Consider the following 23,895-nt stretch of genomic DNA (forward strand, 5'->3'; position numbering starts at 1 on the left):
ATTTTCAATTCTTCTCCATACATTTATCCAAAACTGTTGTACATTGGTGCAAGTATATATAACATATGTTTAAAAGTCCCCACCTCCATATTATAAGACTAACTCTTATCAGTCCCACTCCTTGACAACTTGGACACTTTATATGGTGTGCAAAGTGCCTGATGAGTTACATAAAATAAGAACTGTCACAGAGGCAGAGAGAGGGTCTGCAAACCCTTAACCAAAAGAGTACCCATTCCTCTTCAACAATTGCCCCTATATCATGTTCCAAAGCCACACAACTTATAGCTGTCTTAAACTTGAGTTCTCTATACGGAGGATGCAAATATATTTTTTTTTTGTCCAAACAATCCTACAAAGAAATCACACATACCCGTATCTCCTTTCTGCACCAATCCAAACAACTAGGAACTCCACAAACAATATTGAAGTTGTAACCACCAGTAATATGGTAATCCTAAATCAAACTTTCTGCTCAGGACAGTAAAGGACTTAAATTTATCACCACTCATTAGTTGAGTGAAGTACCATATACCTTTATTCTGCAATTTAACCCAATTTAACGTATGTCTCTGGATTTTTAAATCGGGGAAATAAAATTCAACATAGAAACATGTTACTCTTTCCTCAACTAAAAATAAACACATGGTCTCTTCTGAACTTCTACTTCTTCGATGCCAACTATGTTCCATAGAGAGACAATGAAGATGTCATCACTCTACTTCTACACTTAAACATTATAAAGAAATAGCCACCCTCTACCAACTTACAATCCAACAGGGAAAAAAGAAATACTACTCCAATTGTATAGCTAAAGCAAATAACATCAGATCTCTTACGCAATTATCAGATCTCTTACAACCCAAATATTGTAGTCCTTCCCCTTTTTCCCTCTCGTTCCTGTTTCAGTCTGTGCGATTCATCTTTATCTGAAGTGCATATGTTTGTTTAATATTTTATGTTTCCCCATTTGTTTTAAATATGTAAACCACCTTGAAGCCTGATTAGGCAGCATATCAAACTTTTAATAATAATAATAATAATAATATTTTATTTTGTATACCGCCATACCCAGGGAGTTCAAGGCGGTTCACAACAGGTAGATGAATTACATACAGTGCGATTCGAAAAAAGAAGAACATAACAAGGCAATCGTGGGGACAAACTCGTTTACATAAACGATTTAGGAGGGGGAAGGGCTAAATACGGGATACATACAGTGTGCTGCAGTAGGATACAATAGAGTTTAAGAGAGGAAATTAGATAAGAGCATATTGTAATACCTTTATCCCACCAGCCTAAGATTTTGCAAACTACTTTGAAGACAAAATGAAAACAGTGCACAATATATTCATGCAACCACTGACATCACAATCTCCAAGTTCACCGATCAAACACAAACAACTGTCATTTAACACTACCACAACATTTTCAACCCCATCATTATCTGAGATTAAACAGACCATACAAACTATAAAAACGTCCAACAGGTCTCCTGAAACAATCCCCCTGGCAATTCTTAAAACATTTCTTCCTATATTTGGTCTGTTAGTTCAAAACATGGTCTTTAATAGTCTCTTGACAGGAACAATGTCTGTTGGAAAAAACCTACTATTTGTCCAAAACTTAAACAACCAAACATCCTACTTGAAGACTGCTCTAGCTATCAGCCAATTGCCAATCTTCCATTTTTCGCTAAGCTGAGCTCGTATTCAATCAACTGTCATCTTTTAGAAAAAACCCCAAATGCTTTATATCCAAATCAAACAGGCTTCAGACCACATCATTCCATTGAACTTTCATTAATAGGTCTGACTACTTTGATCCTACACTTTCTCGATCACGGGAAATCTGTTCTAATTTTGCTAGATGCAACAGCAGCAGCATTTGATACTATAGATCACGTACTACTTTTGAAAAGACTTCAAATTATAGGAATTTCAGGAACAGCTTTACAGTGGTTTAAATCATACTTCACAAATCGATCCTACAAGGTAAAATTGGAAAACTCAGCATTAAAACCCTACACACAAAACTTCGGAGTACCCCAAGGCTCTTTTCTTGGGATTAACTAAAGCCAAGTTGTTGAAAGCTCTGTAGATTCTTATGAACTCTGCAGCTAGACTGATTAGTGGCATCACTAAAACAGCACACATTAACCCCAATTTTGAAACAACTTTATTGGCTACCTATTGAACAACAGGTTCACTACAAAGTGTTATCTCTGGTATTAACAGAGAGTTTAATTAGCCACTTTCTGGTTTCAGTATCTGGAAGGTCTACAGCCCAAACTGAGCTTTACAATCAGAAGGTGGCATGAGATTATTAGTGAATACTGAAGGAAGTATGAGATATGTAGCTACAAAATCTAAGATGTTTTCATTGGCTGGCGTGTCCCTTTGGAATAGGTTGTCAGGACATCTAAGATTATGTACTGATAGCTTAGTTTTCAACAGTTTCTTAAAACTAAAGCGGTTTGTGGATGCTTAGTTGTAGAGCCATATCAACCTATACTTGGAATGTGGTTTCTGTTTTGGTTCTGGTCATTTCAGTCTACAAGTAGACTGATTACTAATTGCCTCTGCTATAAATTGATTGTTTGAAGGATATTCTAGGCTGGGTATTGATTGTTTGCTGGGAGGGAATCCCACATATGATCCTGCCAGGACAGATAGGGAAAATGGTTAGAGTGCCTGATTACTAGTCAATGTATTGTAAACTGCTTTGATATCTGTAGAGGAAGGTAGTATAGCAAATAAGTTCAAGTAGTGGAATGGCTTCTAGTAGAGTGAGCTTTTAAGGCTGATAGTACTGACTACCTATGGAGAATATAAGGGAGAACTATTTGAGTATCTGAATGTAAACTGCTTAGGCTATAAGTGGTGTATTAATACTAAAAATAAATGATGAAATTGCTTCCTTTAATCCAGTGTTGAGGGTTTTAGATGATAGGTTAGTTGCTTTTTTGGAGGGGAACTATCTGCTTTCCTTATCCATGATGCCACTTCAACATTCTACCCATATAGCACAGTTACTTACCGTAACAGGTATTATCCAGGGACAGCAGGCAGATATTCTTAACGTATGGGTGACGTCACCGACGGAGCCCCGGTACGGACCTTTTTAACTAGAAAGTTCTAGTTGGCCGCACCGCGCATGCGCGAGTGCCTTCCCACCCGACGGAGGAGTGCGTGGTCCCCAGTTAAGGTAAGCCAGCTAAGAAGCCAACCCGGGGAGGTGGGTGGGTCGTAAGAATATCTGCCTGCTGTCCCTGGATAACACCTGTTATGGTAAGTAACTGTGCTTTATCCCAGGACAAGCAGGCAGCATATTCTTAACGTATGGGTGACCTCCAAGCTAACAGAGAGGGAGGAGGGATGGTTGGCCATTAGGAAAATAAATTTTGCAACACAGATTGGCCGAAGTGTCCATCCCGTCTGGAGAAGGCATCCAGACAGTAGTGAGTAGTGAACGTGTGAACTGAGGACCAAGTGGCAGCCCTGCAGATTTCCTCGATGGGTGTGGAACGGAGGAAAGCCACAGAAGCAGCCATAGCTCTGACTCTGTGGGCCGTGACAGCACCTTCCAGCGAGAGACCGGCCCGAGCATAACAGAACGCAATGCAGGCAGCAAGCCAATTGGAAAGCGTCCGTTTAGAGACAGGACGACCAAGACGGTTAGGATCGAAGGTCAGAAAGAGCTGAGGAAACGAGCGGTGAGCCCTGGTACGGTCAAGGTAGTAAGCCAGGGCACGCTTACAGTCCAGCATGTGCAACGCCTGTTCCCCAGGATGAGAATGGGGTTTAGGGAAAAAGACAGGCAACACAATGGACTGGTTGAGGTGAAAAGCCGAGACCACCTTGGGAAGGAATTTAGGATGGGTACGCAGAACCACCTTGTCATGGTGAAAAACGGTGAAAGGTGGGTCTGCAACCAGTGCATGCAGCTCACTAACCCTCCTGGCAGAGGTGATGGCAATGAGGAAAAGCACCTTCCATGTGAGGAATTTGAGTGAAGTTGTTGCAAGAGGCTCAAATGGAGGTTTCATGAGGGCTGATAAAACCACATTCAGGTCCCAGACCACCGGAGGAGGCTGCAGAGGTGGTTTGATATTAAAGAGGCCTCTCATGAACCGGGAAACCAGTGGATGAGCCGTGATAGGTTTTCCGAGGATAGGCTTATGAAACGCAGTGATGGCACTGAGGTGGACTCTGATTGAGGTAGACTTGAGGCCAGCGTTTGACAGAGAGAGCAAATAGTCCAGTACAGGTTCCACCGCTAACGAGGTGGGATCGTGATGATGCAGTAGACACCAAGAGGAGAACCGGGTCCACTTCTGATGGTAACATTGGAGGGTGGCCAGTTTCCTGGATGCTTCCAAAATGCGATGGACAGGCTGAGATAGATTCTCTGGAGAGGTCAGCCCGAGAGAAACCAAGCTGTCAGGTGGAGCGAGGACAGGTTGGAATGTAGTAGAGACTGATGCTGCTGTGAAAGTAGAGTAGGAAACACAGGAAGAGGAATGGGCTCCCTGGAGCTGAGCTGGAGCAGGAGGGAGAACCAGTGTTGGTGGGGCCACCGAGGAGCGATGAGAATCATGGTGGCTCTGTCCCTGCGGAGTTTGAATAACGTCCGCAACATTAGAGGCAGTGGAGGAAAGGCATAGAGGAACCGATTCGTCCAGTCGAGCAGGAATGCATCTGGGGCCAGACGATGAGGAGAGAAGAGTCTGGAGCAGAACTGGGGCAGCTGATGGTTGTGAGGAGCTGCAAAGAGGTCCACTTGTGGAGTGCCCCAGCGAGCAAAGATGGAGTGGAGCGTGGGGGGATGCAGAGTCCACTCGTGAGGTTGAAGGATGCGTCTGAGAGTGTCGGCCAGGGAGTTCTGTGCGCCCTGGATATATATAGCCTTGAGGAAGAGACTGCGGGCCGTGGCCCAGGTCCAAATGCTGAGAGCCTCTTGACACAGGAGGCGAGATCCGGTGCCGCCCTGTTTGTTGATGTAGTACATGGCGACTTGATTGTCTGTGCACAGGAGAAGAACCTGAGGGTAGAGAAGGTGCTGGAAGGCCTTGAGCGCATTGAACATGGCTCGGAGTTCCAGGAAATTGATGTGATGTCGACGCTCCTGAGGGATCCAGAGTCCCTGGGTGCGAAGATCTCCCAGGTGAGCTCCCCACGCATAAGGGGAGGCATCCGTGGTAATGATCATGGAGTGAGGGGGTGGATGAAAAAGGAGACCCCTGGAAAGATTGGAGGAGTTCAACCACCATTGAAGAGAGAGCTGAAGAGACGATGTCACAGAGATGGGATGCGAAAGAGGATCTGTGGTTTGCGACCACTGGTTGGCTAGAGTCCACTGGGGAGTTCTGAGGTGGAGTCGTGCCAGGGGAAGAACGTGGACCGTCGATGCCATGTGGCCCAGGAGGACCATCATCTGTTGAGCAGGTATGAATTGATGAAGGAGCACCTGCCGACAGAGGTGGAGCAGGGTCCGGAGCCGGTCGGAGGGAAGGAACGCCCTCATTAGATTGGTGTCGAGAACTGCTCCGATGAACTGAAGGCGCTGCGTGGGAAGCAGATGCGACTTGGGGTAATTGATCTCGAACCCCAAGAGATGGAGGAAAGAGATGGTTTGATGAGTGGCTTGCAGCACAAGTGGAGATGTAGTTGCTTTCACCAACCAATCGTCCAAGTAGGGGAACACCTGTAGGTTGTGAGACCTGAGAAAGGCCACTACCACAATAAGGCACTTGGTGAACACCCTGGGCGATGATGCGAGACCAAAGGGCAGCACTTTGTACTGATAGTGGTGATGCTGTATCTGGAAGCGGAGGTAGCGACGTGAAGTCTGATGGATTGGAATGTGTGTGTAGGCCTCCTTGAGGTCTAGGGAACATAGCCAGTCGTGTTGAGACAGAAGAGGGTAAAGCGTGGCAAGGGAGAGCATTCTGAACTTTTCCTTGACCAAATACTTGTTGAGGCCCCTGAGATCGAGGATGGGACGAAGGCCTCCTGTTTTCTTGGGTACCAGGAAGTAGCGGGAGTAGAATCCCTGACCCCGTTGGTCTGGGGGAACTTCTTCGATGGCATTGAGAAGGAGGAGGGATTGGACCTCCTTTAGGAGGAGTGGAGTTTGGGAGGAGTGAGAAGCAGACTCTACGGGAGGATTGTCGGATGGAAGAGTCTGAAAATGAAGTGAGTATCCGTGGCGAATGATGTTGAGTACCCACTGGTCTGATGTGATGACCTCCCAGCGATGGAGAAAAATGGTGAGGCGGCCTCCGATTGGTTGAGGAAGAGGCGCCAAGGGTTGGAGACTGGCTATGTCCTGGAGAAAGGAGTCAAAAGGGCTGAGGAGGTTTAGATTGAGGCAGAGGCTTGGTCGGCTGGTGAGATTGAGGGCGTGCCTGAGCGTGCTGTTGCTGGCGAGGACGGCGAGATTGCTGCTGAGGAGGATTAAGCGGTCTGGCAGAGAATCTGCGTTGATAAGAGGACTGAGGCCTGTAAGGTCATGCAGGTGGAGTCTTCTTTTTAGGCTTAATCAGCGTGTCCCATCTGGTCTCATGAGCCGAAAGTTTTTGTGTTGTGGAATCTAGAGACTCTCCAAAAAGTTCATCACCAAGGCAGGGCGCGTTGGCGAGGCGGTCTTGGTGATTTATGTCAAGGTCAGACACCCTCAGCCAGGCTAGGCGTCGCATGGCCACAGCCAGTGTGGAGGCTCGGGAAGTGAGTTCGAAGGAATCATAAATCGAGCGCACCATGAATTTCCTGAGTTGAAGGAGGCTGGAAATCTGCTGTTGGAAAAACGGGACCTTACGCTCAGGAACGTATTTTTGCAGGGCGGCAAGTTGCTGGACCAGGTGCTTCATATAAAAGGAGAAGTGGAAGGTATAGTTGTTTGCCCTGTTAGCCAGCATGGCATTTTGATACAGGCGCTTTCCAAATTTGTCCATTGTCTTACCCTCTCTGCCAGGAGGGGTGGAGGCATAAACACTGGAGCCCTGGGATTTTTTTAATGTGGACTCCACAAGGAGACTCTCATGAGGCAATTGAGGTTTATCAAATCCCAGAATAGGGATGACTCGGTATAAACTGTCCAGTTTTCTGGGGGCACCCGGGACAGTAAGGGGGTTTTCCAAGTTTTTATAAAATGTTTCCCGTAAGATATCATGTACGGGCAGTTTAAGAAATTCCTTGGGAGGTTGGTCGAAGTCCAAGGCATCTAAAAAAGCCTGGGACTTTTTGGAGTCGGACTCTAATGGGATTGAAAGAGCCGCTGACATCTCCCGAAGGAATTTCGTAAAAGAGGATTGCTCAGGCTTGGATGTGGTATCAGCCATAGAGGGTTCCTCATCTGTGGAAGAGGCATCCTCCTCGGTACCGAGTGGGGATTGTTCCCATAAGACCGGGTCTCTGACGGCAGGCTCAGTATGGCGGGTTTTGGAAAGAGATTTGCCAGAGCGCATGGATACGGTACCGGGAGATGAAGACCGGTGTCGATCCCTGTCCTGGGAGGAATGGTGCCGAACGCGGTCCCGGGAAGACCGGAGTCGATCCCGGGACCGGGAGGGGTCCTCCGCAGTGCAAGTCTGGAGCTCAGGCTGGGCAGATAAGACCAGCATGGAGGTGTTCAACGGTACCGAGGGGGTGGACACCGGTGGGATGGTGCGAGGCTCGGGCCGGTCCGGCACCGGAAGGAGCGGTGCCAGCAGGGTCGGTAGAAGGTGTTGGAGTTGCTGCTGTAGCTGCTCCTGTAATTTGTCCTGGAGGATGGCCGAGATGCGGTCCTCCAATGGGGGCACCGGTACCGTTTTAGTTTTCTTCGGTACCACAGGTGCTGCTCGACGCTCTGGCGATGAGGAGGCCGATGACGAGGCACTCACCGAGATCGGAGCGGAGCGTTTACGGGATCTGCGGGACGCCGGAAGGACCGGTGTCGCCGCTGTGGCTGGAGGGCGCTCAAGGGAAGTGGAAGGCTTCTTAGCCGGCTTACCTGGCGCTATCGACCCCGAAGAAGGGTCAGGCGGTGTCAATGTGGTCGGTGCCGATTTAGGCGGCGCCGTCGATGTCGGGGCCGGATCCATGGCAGAACTGGTGCCGAAGAGGAGATTCTGCTGGATTTGCCGGTTCTTAAGTGTGCGTTTCTTGAGAGTAGCACAGCGGGTGCAAGTGTCAGCCCGATGCTCTGGACCCAGACACTGCAGGCACCAATTGTGTGGGTCCGTTAGAGAGATCGGGCGTGCACACCGCTGGCACTTCTTGAAGCCCGGTTGGGGGGGCATGAAGGGAAACACGGCCTCCGCAAAATCAAACCCGGAGGTCTGTATGATTACAACAGGCCCCGCCGGGGCCGGTTGAAGAAACAAAGAAAAAATTAGAAAAATTTTTTTTTTTTTTTTTTAAATAGAAAAAAGGAATCCGAAAGGGAAAATGAGAAAAAAGATTTTAAAAAAAGCGCGAGCGGAAAGGCAAAAAGAGAGATTTCAACAGCCGTTGAAAGCACACGCGTCTTCTTCGCTCCGCGGAAACGAAGAAACTGGGGACCACGCACTCCTCCGTCGGGCGGGAAGGCACTCGCGCATGCGCGATGCGGCCAACTAGAACTTTCTAGTTAAAAAGGTCCGTACCGGGGCTCCGTCGGTGACGTCACCCATACGTTAAGAATATGCTGCCTGCTTGTCCTGGGATAACCAACTTATGTAACACTGCAGATTCCTTTTTAATTCTCACTTCCTTAAAAACAGGCATGGAGATGGACTGGTTTCACTGAAAAGCAGAAACCACTTTAGAAAAAAAGGATGGTACCAGTTAAAACTAATCATTCTTACTGCAAAAAAACCTAGAAAGGTTCCCTGCCAGACAAGACTTGCAACTCTGTGTTGAGAAGTGCAAATTGCAATGTGAGTAAGAACCTTTGTGGAGGTTTCCCTTAGAGGTTCAAAGGGTGCTAAAATGAAGGCATACAAAACTAGGTTCAAATCCCAAGAAGCGAAGACTGATGATTGCCTGGAAAAATGAATCACATTCTAGTGGGAGGATATACTCGTGCCTTGCACTAGTCCTCTGAAACAAGCCAATGCTACCATTTATACCTTCAAACAACAACCACCACAAAAAAAGCCCAAAAGCTAATTCTTCATTCAGTTCATCCTGCAAGAAATTAAAAATGTCAAATGGACAACCAGCAAGGAACTAGGCCCTTTTTTGCATACCAACCTTCAAACATCTATATTCTAAAATACACCAAAGTAGCATCCTTTTCTGCAAGATAAAAGGATTTAGATAACTCTACCTAAGAAAATTGTATTCCTTATGTGCCCTTTCAAGATCAAAGTCATAAGACAAAATAGAGACATGTCCTGCATGCTGTTTGGATCTTATACCAAGAAGAGAGTCTTGGTGGAGAATATCAGAGGCTCTTCCACCTTCCTCCTCAGATCTCTGTACCAAGCCCTCCTGGGCCTTTTTTGAATCGGAACTACCCATTCTGCAAATCCTTATCTTCTATATGTAATATATCTGCATGGTCTTGTACCAAGCTATCTCGTGGAACACTTCATGTTTGCAGAATCCAGGTGTTCATTATAATCTTACTTTATTTGCCTTCCCTTCTGTAAAAGGCTGTGTACATCTAATATAATAAAATGCTAGGCCGCGCATGCGCACTAAAAAAATGTGTTCCCTGATCTGTCGCGAACAAGAGAGTGCGCATGCGCGGCCCCCACTGTGCATGGTTCTGCGTCCATCGCGCTTATGCTCAAGCTGCCTCCACGGCTCCTCTCTCGAACTGCACCAGGATCGAGAGAGGAGCTGCGGCGGCGGCGGCTTTCAACTAAAAAAAAAAAAAATAATAATACACAGCTGGGGGTCGCCGCTCTCACGGTGCTGGCGGCCGGCGAACCCTAATTGCGGCGGCTTTCAACTACAAAAACAAAAAACAGCTGAGGGTAGCAGCTCTCACCCGGCTCTCACGGTGCGGCGACCGGCGAACCCTGATGAACATTGAATCAAAGGAAACAACCGGGGATGCCTAAAGAAACAAAGTTAGGAGCTCTGGCGGCTGCCAATCCACTTCTAATGCTCCCTCTCACCTACTCCCGCTACGGAACTCGCCTCCCTGCTCGCGCACATCTCCATCAAGGAAAAACAGCATTACCGACCGAAGTTTATTTTAAAGTTTAACGCCGCTGCAGCGGCTCCTCTCATCAGCCACACCTGCGTCGGAGAAGGCTTCCGACGCAGACAGCGATAGTGCGAGGAGCCGCCGCAGCGGCTTTAAACTTTAAAAATAAACTTTAGCCGGTAGTGCTGTTTTTCGTGATGGAGTTCTGCGTGAGCTCTCCCAGAGCCTGGCCCGCACCAAAACGCGCTCCTACGGCAGTAGGCTAGCGTGACTGCGCCTCTGGCCGAGAGCTACATGGAGCACCGCTGTCCGGGACCCGACTCATTTGCCGCCCCCCTCTTCCCTTACCGCGGGCCCGACTGGCGATTTAAGCAGCGTGTCAGCACTCTTCGGGCCCTTCTACTGCCCTGATTTACTCTGGCACGTCCGGAGCAAATCAGGGCAGTAGAAGGGCCCGAATCAGCATGTGAAGACTGCTGACACGCTGCTTAAATCGCCAGTCGGGCCCGTGGTAAGGGAAGAGGGGGGGGCGCCAAATGACTCGGGCCCGCGACTGTTTGTAGTCGCGACTGTGGGAAGGGAAAGAGGGTAGAGGAAACGCTAATGCAGGCACAGGGAACTGGTGTGGGGGGAGGGAATGCAGCTTTGCACAGACAGACAGAGGGAGGAAGGAAGACAGAAAGACAAGAAGAAAGACACAGGGGCAAGTGCACAGGGAACTGGTGTGGGGGGAGGGAATGCTGCTTTGGACAGACAGACAGAAGGAGGAAGGGACACAGAAAGACAAGAAGAAAGACACAGGGGCAGGTGCACAGGGAACTGGTGTGGGGGGAGGGAATGCTGCTTTGGACAGACAGACAGAGGGAGGAAGGGACACAGAAAGACAAGAAGACACAGGGGTAGGTGCACAGGGAACTGGTGTGGGGGGAGGAAATGCTGCTTTGGACAGACAGCTGGAGGGAGGGACACAGAAAGACAAGAAGAAAGACACAGGGGCAGGTGCGGGACAGCGGGAGTCGCGTCAGGAGGGGTGTGGGATGCCGCAGAGGGAACTTTTCCAATGGGTGCAACTGAGCGGCTGTCGGGAGCCTCTGATCACGGGCAGAGCAAGGTAAGTGTATCATAGGGATAAGAAGGAGGAGGGGGGGGAGAAAAAGGAAGAGACGCCTACTGCTGGACAGGGGGAGAAGGAAAGAGGTGCTGATGGACGGGGGTGGGGGGTGGGTGAAGAAAAAGGAACGGAGGCCTAATGTTGGACAGGGGGAGAAGGAAGGTGCTGCTGGACAGGGGGGAGGTAAAACAAAGGGAGAAGGGCTGCTGCTGCATAAGGAGACCTGTGAAGGTGGTGGACACAGGGGAGGTAAAAGGAAGGGAGAATGGACAGGGGGAGCAGGCAAGGGGTGGTGATGGACAGCCAAGGAAAAAGAAAGACAGAAAGAAAGAAAACGGCTAAGGAGAGAGAGAGAGAGAGAAAGAAATAAAGAGAGACACACACACATATATTCTAGCACCCGTTAATGTAACGGGCTATAAGACTAGTAAAATATATTTTCATGGGATAATAATTTTAACAATTTAATAGTAAGTTCTACTTCTTATCAGATTTTTAAATTGTTAACTTACCCATTTGATAAATTTCTGTAAATTTAATTTTGTACTTCACTGTGCATGTAGTGGTTTTTTTGTTGTTGTTGTTAATGGCACTGAACTATGAAATTTTACAGTATATAAATACAGTTTTATGTTATCCTTCCTATCAAGTATCATGGTGGAAAGACAAACAGAAGACACAGCTGTGGCCAGGGTTAAAGCAAGTATCTACCCTTTCTGCAACAGACTAGAGTGACACGAACGATTCAGCGAAAGTACAGTTAATTGTCGCAAATCAGCTGACCTCAGTACATGGATTAGGCACATAACATTGAAGTACTTTCAAGAAATAAGAAGGTATGGAACAACAATGTTTTAAAAACAAGTGTCAATTTAAAATGCACCCTATAAGCAATTAGAAGCCAATGAAGTGATTCCATTGAACCAGTAACAGATTCAAATGATTTGGCGTACCATCACATGCTGTATAACCCATGTAGTCTTGCTTCAGACAACCTCAAATAGAGGCTGTTACAAAAATCCAGCCTAGATAACACTAAGCTCTGAACCACCACCTGAAAATAACTTTTAGATAGCAATGACTTCAATCTAGTTAGCACCTTCAGTTGAAAAAAAGCAACATTGCACCAACTTAGGGCTAGATTCACTAAAGCCCTCTTACCTGTCCGATCCTGTTCCGCTCTGTTTCAGAGTCTTTCTGGGTGACCCATTTACTAAAGGCTCCCCATGCAAATCACCTAATCGTAAACACGCCCACAAGCAATCCCACAGATTGCTGAAGACCGATTGCGACGCATGCGCAGACCATCATTGATGGCTGTACATGTGATCCCGCATGTGCTGCTTTCCTGCACCAGCGGGAGGGTTGGGGAAGTAATGGCTGGCAGGCAAGCAAGGCAAAGGCGGCAGCCCAGAAGCAGAGGGGGAGAACTGCCAGACTACGGAACTGAACACGAAACCCGCCCCGACTCTCCTGCTCTCTGCTGCCCTTCCCTGCAGTGCGAGCCTGTGGTTTTAAAGCAGGGCTGCACTGCGGGGAAGGGTGGCAGAGAGCAGGAGAGTCGGGACGGCATTTTTCCCCACAGACTCAGCAGGCTTGCTGCTTGAATACAGGAGGCAGGCAGGGCGGCAGGCATGCACGGCAAAGACAGTTGAATCCATGCATTTTAATTTGTGAAGTACATTTTTGTTTCCAGGAAGAACTTATCCTTTCTCTTTCCCAGAATACCAGGTCTCAGGCTGCTTATCCTGATGCGCGCTGCCAAACTGAGAATGAAAGTTCCACTCACAAGTACGAGACTGAGCTTGTAACAATGGAAAGGCAGAGAGTAGAGTATTTTAAGCGTGTCTTATTAACTCCCCCAAGGACTGTTGTTGCTGCTGCTGCTCTTGCTTAAAAAATGCACTGCGGTGGTCTGGCTCCTCCACGTAGCGCACACATGGCTGCCCCACACTACACAAAAAAAGTGGAGTTTTTCATATCCTATGATCACCTGCAAGCAGGGAGTTTCAGGGCTGCAGGGCTGGTATTTCAGCATGGGAGAGAGCAGGAAAGGAGTGAGTCGCTTGGTGTCGGATCAGCCAGCCCAGTCGGTGTGCCTGAAAAATGTTGGTTAATCGCTGCCTTGCTAGATTTACATGCCATTTCTCTAATTTGCATGCGCGGATCGGATCAGGTGCGGACATGATCAGCAAGAAGGTTAGTGAATCGGGTCAGGGTCGTAAAGAGGTCGCAAACCGATCGGTACACGATCGGTTTGCTTAGTGAATCTAGGCCTTAGACACATAAATCTGCATTGTAAGCTGCAAATCAATAATACCTAAACTAAAAATCAGATTTTTAATTGGAACCTGCATTCCATTGAAAACACCTTCAACAGGGGTCCAACAACAATCAATCTGTCTTCACAACATTCAGGGCTAGACTATTCACTTGCATCCAGTACTCAATCTTCTTCAAACAAATATCTAACATCATACGACCAGAAGAATAATCTCAAATCACAGGAAAAAAAAGTTGCAGAAACTGAACTATTCCAAATCACCTTCATAGTCCGCCCTGCTAAGTAGGATACAAACTACTCATAAACCTTTCCTCTCAGCCCAAATGCATATAGCTGCTCCATCAATATCACCGTATCAAATCCGGAGAAATATGTCCAGTGAGACCATACAATAAGAATCCTTATCCAAACCTTGTTTTAAAATATCAGAAACAGATTACAAACTCTCACAACTATGGCCATATCCAGCAACTCATGTTCTTCCACAAATTCCAACAATTGCTGCAGCACAATCTTCTCAATAATTTTAGCCATTTTTTCATAAGTTCTGCAGGGTTAAGATTCTCCTTTTTTAACAAAGATTTGACTATTTTCAGACAAGCTGGCAAACATCCTTCAGATAAAGATCTATTAACTATCTTAATCAACAATGGTCCAATTTTGTCCCCTAAGCCTTTTATTACCAAAGAGGAACAAGGATCCAGCAATGCTGGAGTTGGGTTCAGGCCCTGTAAAACACAACTGTGCTGCATCAATTTCTTTAAAACCCTCCACACTACAGTACTATCACAATTAATCTACACTGCTATTTCCTCAAACTGTCCTGAAATTTCACCCAAAGATCTGTGGTTATTTGGCTTCACCTTTGACAGGACAATGCCAGTTTTCCCTTTACCAGAGCATTTGGAGAGAATACCTGCAAGTCTTCATTGTGGACCTTTAGCATTCTTCCCTACAGATGCAAGGAACCCTCTGCCGCCTCTGTGTGAACCCTGACAGGATTACCCTTTGAAGGGAAATCTTGCCTTCTAAATAAAATTTACTCTGCCTGATCTATATCGTCTATCTTCTGTTAAATGCCCTTGCCCGAGAACTTTCTAGCTACAGAGGACTTAAGCTGATCTTCCAAACACCTAGGCACTTTGGACTCTGAAAAAGATTTTACCAACTGCTCTAAATTTTCACCAAACAGTAAGTTTCCTTTAAAAGGCAATGACCACTGACCAATTCCAGAGCCACACAGACAACAGAAACCCACAACCAGAACCATCATATTCTTGGCTGAGGCCCTAGTTAAGTCAAGCAGAGTGTCTGCCACATAGGAAGTGCCCAAATTCAAAAAGGTTGGAGGCAAAAGATCCCCAAGTGAGGTGTGATCCAAAATCAGTTCCAGCTGCTCAGCTCACCTAAAACAAACACAGGCTACATAACCTAGACTACTTTGACATCTTACTGCAACAAAGATTCCATTCTACAAACCCGAGGATCCATCAAGGCAGCCTCACCTTTTACTGGTATAATCTTCATTTTTACATCCAAAACCAAGTCATCAACCCAATGTAGCTCAAATTGATCTGCAGAGTGAGAGTCAACCAAAGAATCCATTGTTTCACCCTAAAATCTGCATCAGGAATTTTCCATTCAGCAATATCATCATCCACTACCTGAAGCAAAGGGAAAGCTTTATATGATTTACAGATCCCTACCAGCAAGGGTCCTGGGCGAAGGAAGAGATTAGAGGGCACTTCCCCCAATCTTAAAAGTTGATCAAATCTGTGCAATTAAGGTTGGTTACTCATCCTTACATAAAATGCAAACTATTCTATTCTTATTTATATTTCGCACTATTCCCATAATAGATTCTAGGTGGATAACAGCAATTAAATATTGCCCAAACAAAATTATTAATTTAACAATCATTAAAAATAAAAAAATTTATAACAATTTTCTAAAGATATAATATTTATAAGAAATGTTTCTTAGTGCAGCTTAAAGATCATTCCAAAGCCTTTGTTCCTATAAACCCAGAAGATTTATTCATCAAAGATTTCAAATGACCATATGAACTTATGGAACAATGACTGTTTATACCAGTTCTGTTTATTTATTGGGAAAGTTATATACTTCATTAAACCTTCTGGTCCTATTAATACCCTGCAACAATTTACTGTATTTTTCACTCTATAAGATACACCTGACCATAAGACACACCTACCTGTAGAGGAGGAAAAACCAAGAAAAAAAAAATTCTGAACCAAATGGTGTACCCTGTCCCACCGCCCTGCCCTGTACCCCCTCTGGAGGTCCAGTGATAGGCTGGGAGAGGGTACAGGGCACGTCTAGTGGTAGGTAGTCAGTCCCCCCTCCAGTAACTTTTTTAAAAAATTCCGGTGGTCCAGCACTATAAGTGTAAAGCAAAAGAGGATGCCAGAACTTACCCCCCTCAAGACCAGGTCTGGAAGCCGCCGAGACACAAAGGTGTTAGAGCCCCTCGGCTTACTGCTGCGGCGATGTCCCTTGCTGAACGGCTGCCACCTCATCTCTTGCGGCAGAGCAGCGCACAAGGCAGGTGCGAGCTTTTCACACTCCTGCCTGGTCCCGTGTCACTCCCTGAATGGCTGCCGTCAGTTCTCGCAAGTTCCATGAGAAATGACGGCAGCCATTCAGGGAGTGGTGCGGGGCCAGGCAGGAGCACGAAAAACTCATGCCTGCCTTATGTGTCACTATGCCGCAAGAGATGAGGCAGCTGTCCAGCAAGAGACATCGTCGCAGCAGTAAGCCGAGGGGCTCGAACACCTGTGTGTCCCAATAGCTTCCAGACCTGGTCCCGAGGGGGGTAAGTTCTGGCATCCTCTTCTGCTTTACACTTACAGCACTGGACCCCTGGAATTAAAAAAAAAAAAGGTACCGGGGGAGGTGTGTGTGGGGGGGGGGGAGGTGTTTAAAAAAAAAATTGTTAATCGCTCTATAAGATGCACCTACATTTCCACCTAATTTTTTGGGGGGAGAACAATGCATCTTATGGAGCAAAAAATACAGTATATATAACCCATTTAAAATTTACTCTTTTCTCAATCTTCAACAAATGTAATTGATTCAGAAGAGGAGTAATCCGGTCATATTTTATTACTCTAAAAATCAAATGCAGATGTATTTTGAAGCAACTGTAGTCAATTTTTTTAAAATTCAGTGTAACACCACAATATAAAGAATTACTGTTTGGATATATTGTTACACTTATTGTAAATTTGAAAATGAATAAAGAATTAAAAAAAAAAAAAAGAATTAGTTATTCAACTGAGGCAGGACAATAGCTCTTACTACCGTTTGAAAACTCTCTAATGATAAAACTAAACGTATTGCCCGTAACTGGTGCAAATGAAAAAAGACTCACTTTACCAATCCATTTGATTATCAAATGTCAAACCACAATCCACAATAATTCCCAAAGCCCTAGATTTTTCTTCTATCGTAAGAATTGCTCCAGTACTCAGTACTATTTTCTGGCCAAAAAAACCCACTTGGATTACCAAAACAAACTAATTTAGTTTTTTGTTTATTTACTGTCCTTGTCCTCACACTAGTTAAATTCATCTAAATGTTTTGTAACATTCAAAGAGCCAAGACATGCATATGTGTGTGAATGTGCATAACCACACTCTCTCATGTATCCCCCGAAGCCTTCATCCAAACTATCTATCATACATACCTTCTCCCCCACCCTTCAGTCTCTTTTTTCATGTACACTCTGGCTTTCAGCCAGTTTCTATTGCACCTGGCTGGCTTCAGCTGGATCGATTCCTGCACGATTCCGAGTTCTCCACTGCAAGACTGGGTATCTTCAAACTTGAGCTGCATAGTACAGAAGTTCGGGTTTGAAACATGGTTTCAAGTCTTACCAGACTTGAAAACATAAGAGGTCCTGGAACTTCATACATCATACAACTCAAACTTGAAGAGAGCTAGAATCTAAGCACGGAAACCAGAAAGCATAGTTACTGTAACAGGTGTTATCCAGAGACAGCAAGCAGCTTTTCTCAACATATGAGTGATGTCATCCACAGAGCCCAGATGCGGACAGCTTCGCAAGCAGACTTGCTTGAAGAACTTTTAGAAAGTTTGCAACTGTCGCACTGTGCATGTGCAAGTGCCTTCCTGCCCAATGCAGGGTGCACGTCTCCTCAGTTCAGATAGCTAGCAGAGAAGCCAAGCAGGGGAGGTGGGTGGGTTGTGAGAATAGCTGCCTGCTATCCCTGGATAAAGCACAGTTACTTACCGTAACAGGTGTTATCCAGGGACAGCAGGCAGATATTCTTAACGTATGGGTGACGTCACCGACGGAACCCCGGTACGGACACTTTTAACTAGAAAGTTCTAGTTGACCGCACCGCGCATGCGCGGGTGCCTTCCCGCTCGACGGAGGAGAGCGTGGTCCCCAGTTAAGATAAGCCAGCTAAGAAGCCAACCCGGGGAGGAGGGCGGGTCCTAAGAATATCTGCCTGCTGTCTCTGGATAACACCTGTTACGGTAAGTAACTGTGCTTTATCCCAGGACAAGCAGGCAGCATATTCTTAACGTATGGGTGACCTCCAAGCTAACAGAGAGGGAGGAGGGATGGTTGGCCATTAAGAAAATAAATTTTGTAACACAGATTGGCCGAAGTGTACATCCCGTCTGGAGAAGGCATCCAGACAGTAGTGAGTAGTGAACGTGTGAACTGAGGACCAAGTGGCAGCCTTGCAGATTTCCTCGATGGGCGTGGAGCGGAGGAAAGCTACAGAAGCAGCCATAGCTCTGACTCTGTGGGCCGTGACAGCACCTTCCAGTGAGAGAATGGCCCGAGAATAGAACGTAATGCAGGCAGCAAGCCAGTTGGACAGCATCTGTTTAGAGACAGGGCGACCTAGACGGTTAGGGTCGAAGGACAGAAAGAGCTGAGGTGACGAGCGGTGAGCCCTGGTACGGTCAAGGTAGTATGCAAGGGTACGCTTACAGTCCAGCGTGTGCAACGCCTCTTCCCCAGGATGAGAATGGGGCTTAGGGAAAAAGACAGGCAACACAATGGACTGGTTGAGGTGGAAGTCCGAGACCACCTTGGGAAGGAATTTAGGATGGGTACGCAGAACCACCTTGTCATGGTGAAAAACTGTGAAAGGTAGGTCGGCAACCAGTGCATGCAGCTCACTAACCCTCCTGGCAGAGGTGATGGCAATGAGGAAAAGCACCTTCCATGTGAGAAATTTGAGTGAAGTTGTGGCAAGAGGCTCAAACGGAGGTTTCATGAGGGTTGATAAAACCACATTCAGGTCCCAGACGACTGGAGGAGGCTTCAGAGGTGGTTTGACATTGAAGAGGCCTCTCATGAACCGGGAAATCAGGGGATGAGCCGTAAGAGGTTTTCCGAGGATAGGCTCATGAAACGCAGTGATGGCACTGAGGTGGACTCTGATTGAGGTAGACTTGAGGCCAGCGTCGGAGAGAGAGAGCAAATAGTCCAGTACAGTTTCCACCGCCAATGAGGTGGGATCGTGATGATGTAGTAGACACCAAGAGGAGAACCGGGTCCACTTCTGATGGTAACATTGGAGTGTGGCCGGTTTCCTGGAGGCATCCAAAATACGGCGGACAGGCTGAGACAGATTCTCTGGAGAGGTCAGCCCAAGAGAAACCAAACTGTCAGGTGGAGGGAGGACAGATTGGGATGAAGTAGAGACTGATGCTGCTGCGTAAGTAGAGTAGGAAACACAGGAAGAGGAATGGGCTCCCTGGAGCTGAGCTGGAGCAGGAGGGAGAACCAGTGTTGGCAAGGCCACCGAGGAGTGATGAGAATCATGGTGGCTCTGTTCCTGCGGAGTTTGGATAACGTCCACAACATCAGAGGCAGTGGAGGAAAGGCATAGAGGAACCGATCCGTCCAGTCGAGCAGGAATGCATCTGGGGTCAGATGATGAGGGGAGAAGAGTCTGGAACAGAACTGTGGCAGCTGATGGTTGTGAGGAGCTGCAAAGAGGTCCACCTGTGGAGTGCCCCAGCGAGCAAAGATGGAGCGGAGCGTGGGAGGATCCAGGGTCCACTCGTGAGGTTGAAGAATGCGGCTGAGATTGTCGGCCAGGGAGTTCTGTTCGCCCTGGATATAGACAGCCCTGAAGAAGAGACTGTGTGCCGTGGCCCAGGTCCAGATGCGGATGGCCTCCTGACAGAGGAGGGGAGATCTGGTGCCGCCTTGCTTGTTTATGTAATACATGGCGACTTGGTTGTCTGTGCACAGGAGAAGGACCTGAGGGTAGAGAAGGTACTGGAAGGCTTTGAGAGCATAGAACATGGCTCTTAGTTCCAGGAAATTGATGTGATGTTGACGTTCCTGAAGGGTCCAGAGTCCCTGGGTGCGAAGATCTCCCATGTGAGCTCCCCACGCATAGGGGGAGGCATCCGTGGTGATGATCATGGAGTGAGGGGGCAGATGAAAGAGTAGACCCCTGGAAAGATTTGAGGAGTTCAACCACCATTGAAGAGATTGCTGAAGAGACGATGTCACAGAGATGGGATGAGAAAGAGGATCCATGGTCTGTGACCATTGGGTGGCCAGAGTCCATTGAGGTGTTCTGAGGTGAAGGCGTGCCAGAGGAAGCACATGGACCGTCGAGGCCATGTGGCCCAAGAGGACCATCATTTGCTGAGCAGGAATAGAGCGACAAAGGAGCACCTGATGGCAGAGGCGGAGCAGAGTCCGTTGGCGGTCTGAGGGGAGAAATGCCCTCATCAGAGTGGTGTCGAGGACGGCTCCAATGAACTGAAGTCGCTGTGTGGGAAGCAGATGCGACTTGGGGTAGTTGATCTCGAACCCCAGGAGATGGAGGAAAGAGATGGTGTGATGAGTGGCCTGTAGCACAAGTGGAGACGTAGGAGCTTTCACCAACCAATCGTCCAAGTATGGGAACACCTGGAGGTTGTGAGACCTGAGGAAGGCCGCCACTACAATAAGGCACTTGGTGAACACCCTGGGTGATGATGCGAGGCCAAAGGGTAGCACTTTGTACTGGTAGTGGCGGTGCTGAATCTGAAATCGGAGGTAGCGACGTGAAGTCAGATGGATTGGAATGTGAGTGTAGGCCTCTTTGAGGTCTAGGGAACATAGCCAGTCGTGTTGAGAGAGAAGAGGGTAAAGCGTGGCAAGGGAGAGCATTCTGAACTTTTCCTTGACCAAACACTTGTTGACGTCCCTGAGATCGAGGATGGGACGGAGGTCTCCTGTCTTCTTGGGTACCAGGAAGTAGCGGGAATAGAATCCCTGACCCCTTTGGTCTTGGGGGACTTCTTCGATGGCATTGAGAAGGAGGGATTGGACCTCCTGAAGGAGGAGGAGGGTTTGAGAAGAGTAAGAAGCAGACTCTACGGGAGGATTGTCTGGTGGAAGAGTCTGGAAGTTGAGAGAGTAGCCGTGGCGAATGATGTTGAGGACCCACTGGTCTGATGTGATGAGCTCCCAACGGCTGAGAAAAAGTTGCAGGCGTCCTCCGATAGGTTGAGGAAGAGGTAACGCCGGTGAGAGACTGGCTATGCCCTGGAGAAAGGAGTCAAAAGGGCTGAGCAGGTTTTGACTGAGGGAGAGGCTTGGCAGGTTGATGAGATTGGGAGCGAGCCTGAGTTTGATGTTGCTGACGAGGTCGGCGAGGTTGTTGCGGAGGTGGCTGAAGAGGTCTGGCGGAGAACCTACGTTGGTAGGAAGACTGCTGTCTGTAAGGGCGAGCAGGTGGGGTCTTTTTCTTCGGTTTGATGAGAGTATCCCACCTCGTCTCATGAGCTGAGAGTTTCTGGGTGGTGGAATCCAGGGACTCTCCAAAAAGTTCATCGCCAAGACAAGGTGCGTTAGCCAGGCGGTCTTGGTGGTTAATATCGAGGTCAGAAACTCTCAGCCAGGCTAGACGTCTCATGGCAACAGCCATAGCAGATGCTCGAGAGGTCAGCTCAAATGAATCATAGATGGAGCGCAACATGAATTTTCGGAGTTGGAGCAGACCGGAAATTTGTTGTTGAAAGAGAGGGACCTTACGTTCAGGCAGATATTTCTGTAGAGAAGAAAGTTGATTCACTAGGTGCTTCATGTAGAAGGAGAAGTGAAAGGTGTAATTATTGGCTCTGTTTGCAAGCATGGCATTTTGATAAAGGCGCTTGCCAAATTTATCCATCGTTTTCCCCTCTCTGCCAGGAGGGGTGGAAGCATATACACTGGAGCCCTGGGTTTTCTTCAAAGTGGACTCCACCAGAAGGGATTCATGGGGTAGTTGGGGTTTGTCAAACCCCGGGATAGGAATGACCCTGTAGAGACTGTCCAGTTTTCTAGGGGCGCCCAGTACCGTGAGAGGGTTTTCCCAATTCTTATAGAAAGTTTCCCGTAAGATGTCGTGGACAGGTAACTTGAGAAATTCTTTGGGTGGTTGCTCGAAGTCTAGGGCATCTAGGAAAGCCTGTGACTTCTTAGAGTCAGATTCCAAAGGTATAGAGAGAGCCGCTGACATCTCTCGAAGAAATTTGGTGAACGAGGATTGTTCAGGCTTGGAACCGGTATCAAGTGTGGAAGGTTCCTCATCGGATGAGGAAGGCTCCTCATCGGTACCGGGTTGGGATTCCTCCCATAGTTCCGGGTCCCTGTCGTCGGGGTGCGTGGGACGGGACGGCGGTGTGGATGGTTCTGCGTGGCGAGTCTTTGAGAGAGATTTGCCAGAACGCATGGAGACGGTACCGGGGGAAGAAGAACGGTGCCGGTCTTGGTCTCGGGGAGCCTGGTGCCGTTCCCGATGTCGGGGAGGATCGGCGTCAGATCGTAGTTGAATGAGAGGATTAATGGGTTCCGCCGAGAGTACCGGCATGGATGTGTTCAATGGCACCGATGGAGTGGACTCCGGTGGTAAGGAGCGATGCTCGGGCCGGTCCGGTACCGGAAGTAGCGGGGCCAACATTGCCGGCAACAGATGTTGAAGCTGTTGCTGTAGTTGCTCCTGCAATTGGGTTTGGAGTATGGCCGCTATGCGGTCGTCCAGAGGAGGCACCGGTACCGCTTTTTTCTTTTTCGGTACCATAGGTGCCGCTTCACGCCCCGGTGATGAGGAGGCCGATGACGAGGCACTCACTGATATCGGGGCGGAGCGTTTGCGGGGTCGGCGCGATGCCGGGAGGACCGGCGTCGCCGTTGTGGCAGGAGGGCGCTCAAGGGAAGTGGAAGGCTTCTTAGCCGGCTTACCTGGCGCTATCGACCCCGAGGAAGGATCAGGCGGTGTCGATGTAGTCGGTGCCGACTTCGGTGGCGCCGTCGATGGTGTGGCAGATTCCATGGCAGAACCGGTACCGAAAAGAATATTCTGCTGGATCTGCCGATTTTTTAACATACGTTTTTTAAGAGTGGCACAGCAGGTGCAGGTGTCAGCCCGATGCTCTGGACCCAGGCACTGTAAACACCAATTGTGTGGGTCAGTGAGAGAGATCGGGTGTGCACACCGCTGGCACTTCTTAAAGCCCGGCTGAGGGGGCATGAATGGAAATACGGCCTCCGCAAAATCAAACCCGGAGGCCTGTATGTTGGCAACAGGCCCCGCTGGGGCCGGCCAGAAAAATAAGGAAAAATACTAATTAATAATGTTTTTTTTGTTTTGAACGAAACAAAAAGAAAAACCCGAAGGGAAAAGTAAAAAAAGAGAAATACGTGAGCGGGAAGGCAAGGAAGGAGATTTCAACAGCCATTGAAAGCACATGCGTCTTCTTCGCTCCGCGGAAACGAAGAAACTGGGGACCACGCTCTCCTCCGTCGAGCGGGAAGGCACCCGCGCATGCGCGGTGCAGTCAACTAGAACTTTCTAGTTAAAAGTGTCCGTACCGGGGTTCCGTCGGTGACGTCACCCATACGTTAAGAATATGCTGCCTGCTTGTCCTGGGATAACACCTGTTACAGTAAGCAGGCAGACTATTCTCAACATAAGGGTGACTTCCAAGCTAACCAGAATGGGATGGTGGGAATTTTGGCAATTTAGGAGAATAAATTTTGTAACACTGTCTGGCCGAAATGGCCATCCCGTCTAGAAAAAGCATCCAGACAATAATGAAAGGTGAATTTATGAACCGAGGACCAAGTGGCAGCTTTACAGATTTCCTTAACCCCCAGAGACCCAAATATAGAAAAAAACGTAAAAAAATTTTTTCGAACGTTCACATGTTGTTATAGGAGGCTTGTGATCCCTAAATCAGTGTTTTTTTTTTTTATTTTGACATTTTAGTAACTTTTGGGGAGGATGTTGTAAAATTGCAACGCTGGGCCTGTAAGGTAGCAGAATTTCAATAGTGTCACTCTCTCTCTGAACACATGTAAGGAATAATTAAAAGTTTA

Source organism: Geotrypetes seraphini, chromosome 3 (genome assembly GCF_902459505.1).
Source record: "Geotrypetes seraphini chromosome 3, aGeoSer1.1, whole genome shotgun sequence".
Classification (NCBI taxonomy): Eukaryota; Metazoa; Chordata; class Amphibia; order Gymnophiona; family Dermophiidae; genus Geotrypetes; species Geotrypetes seraphini.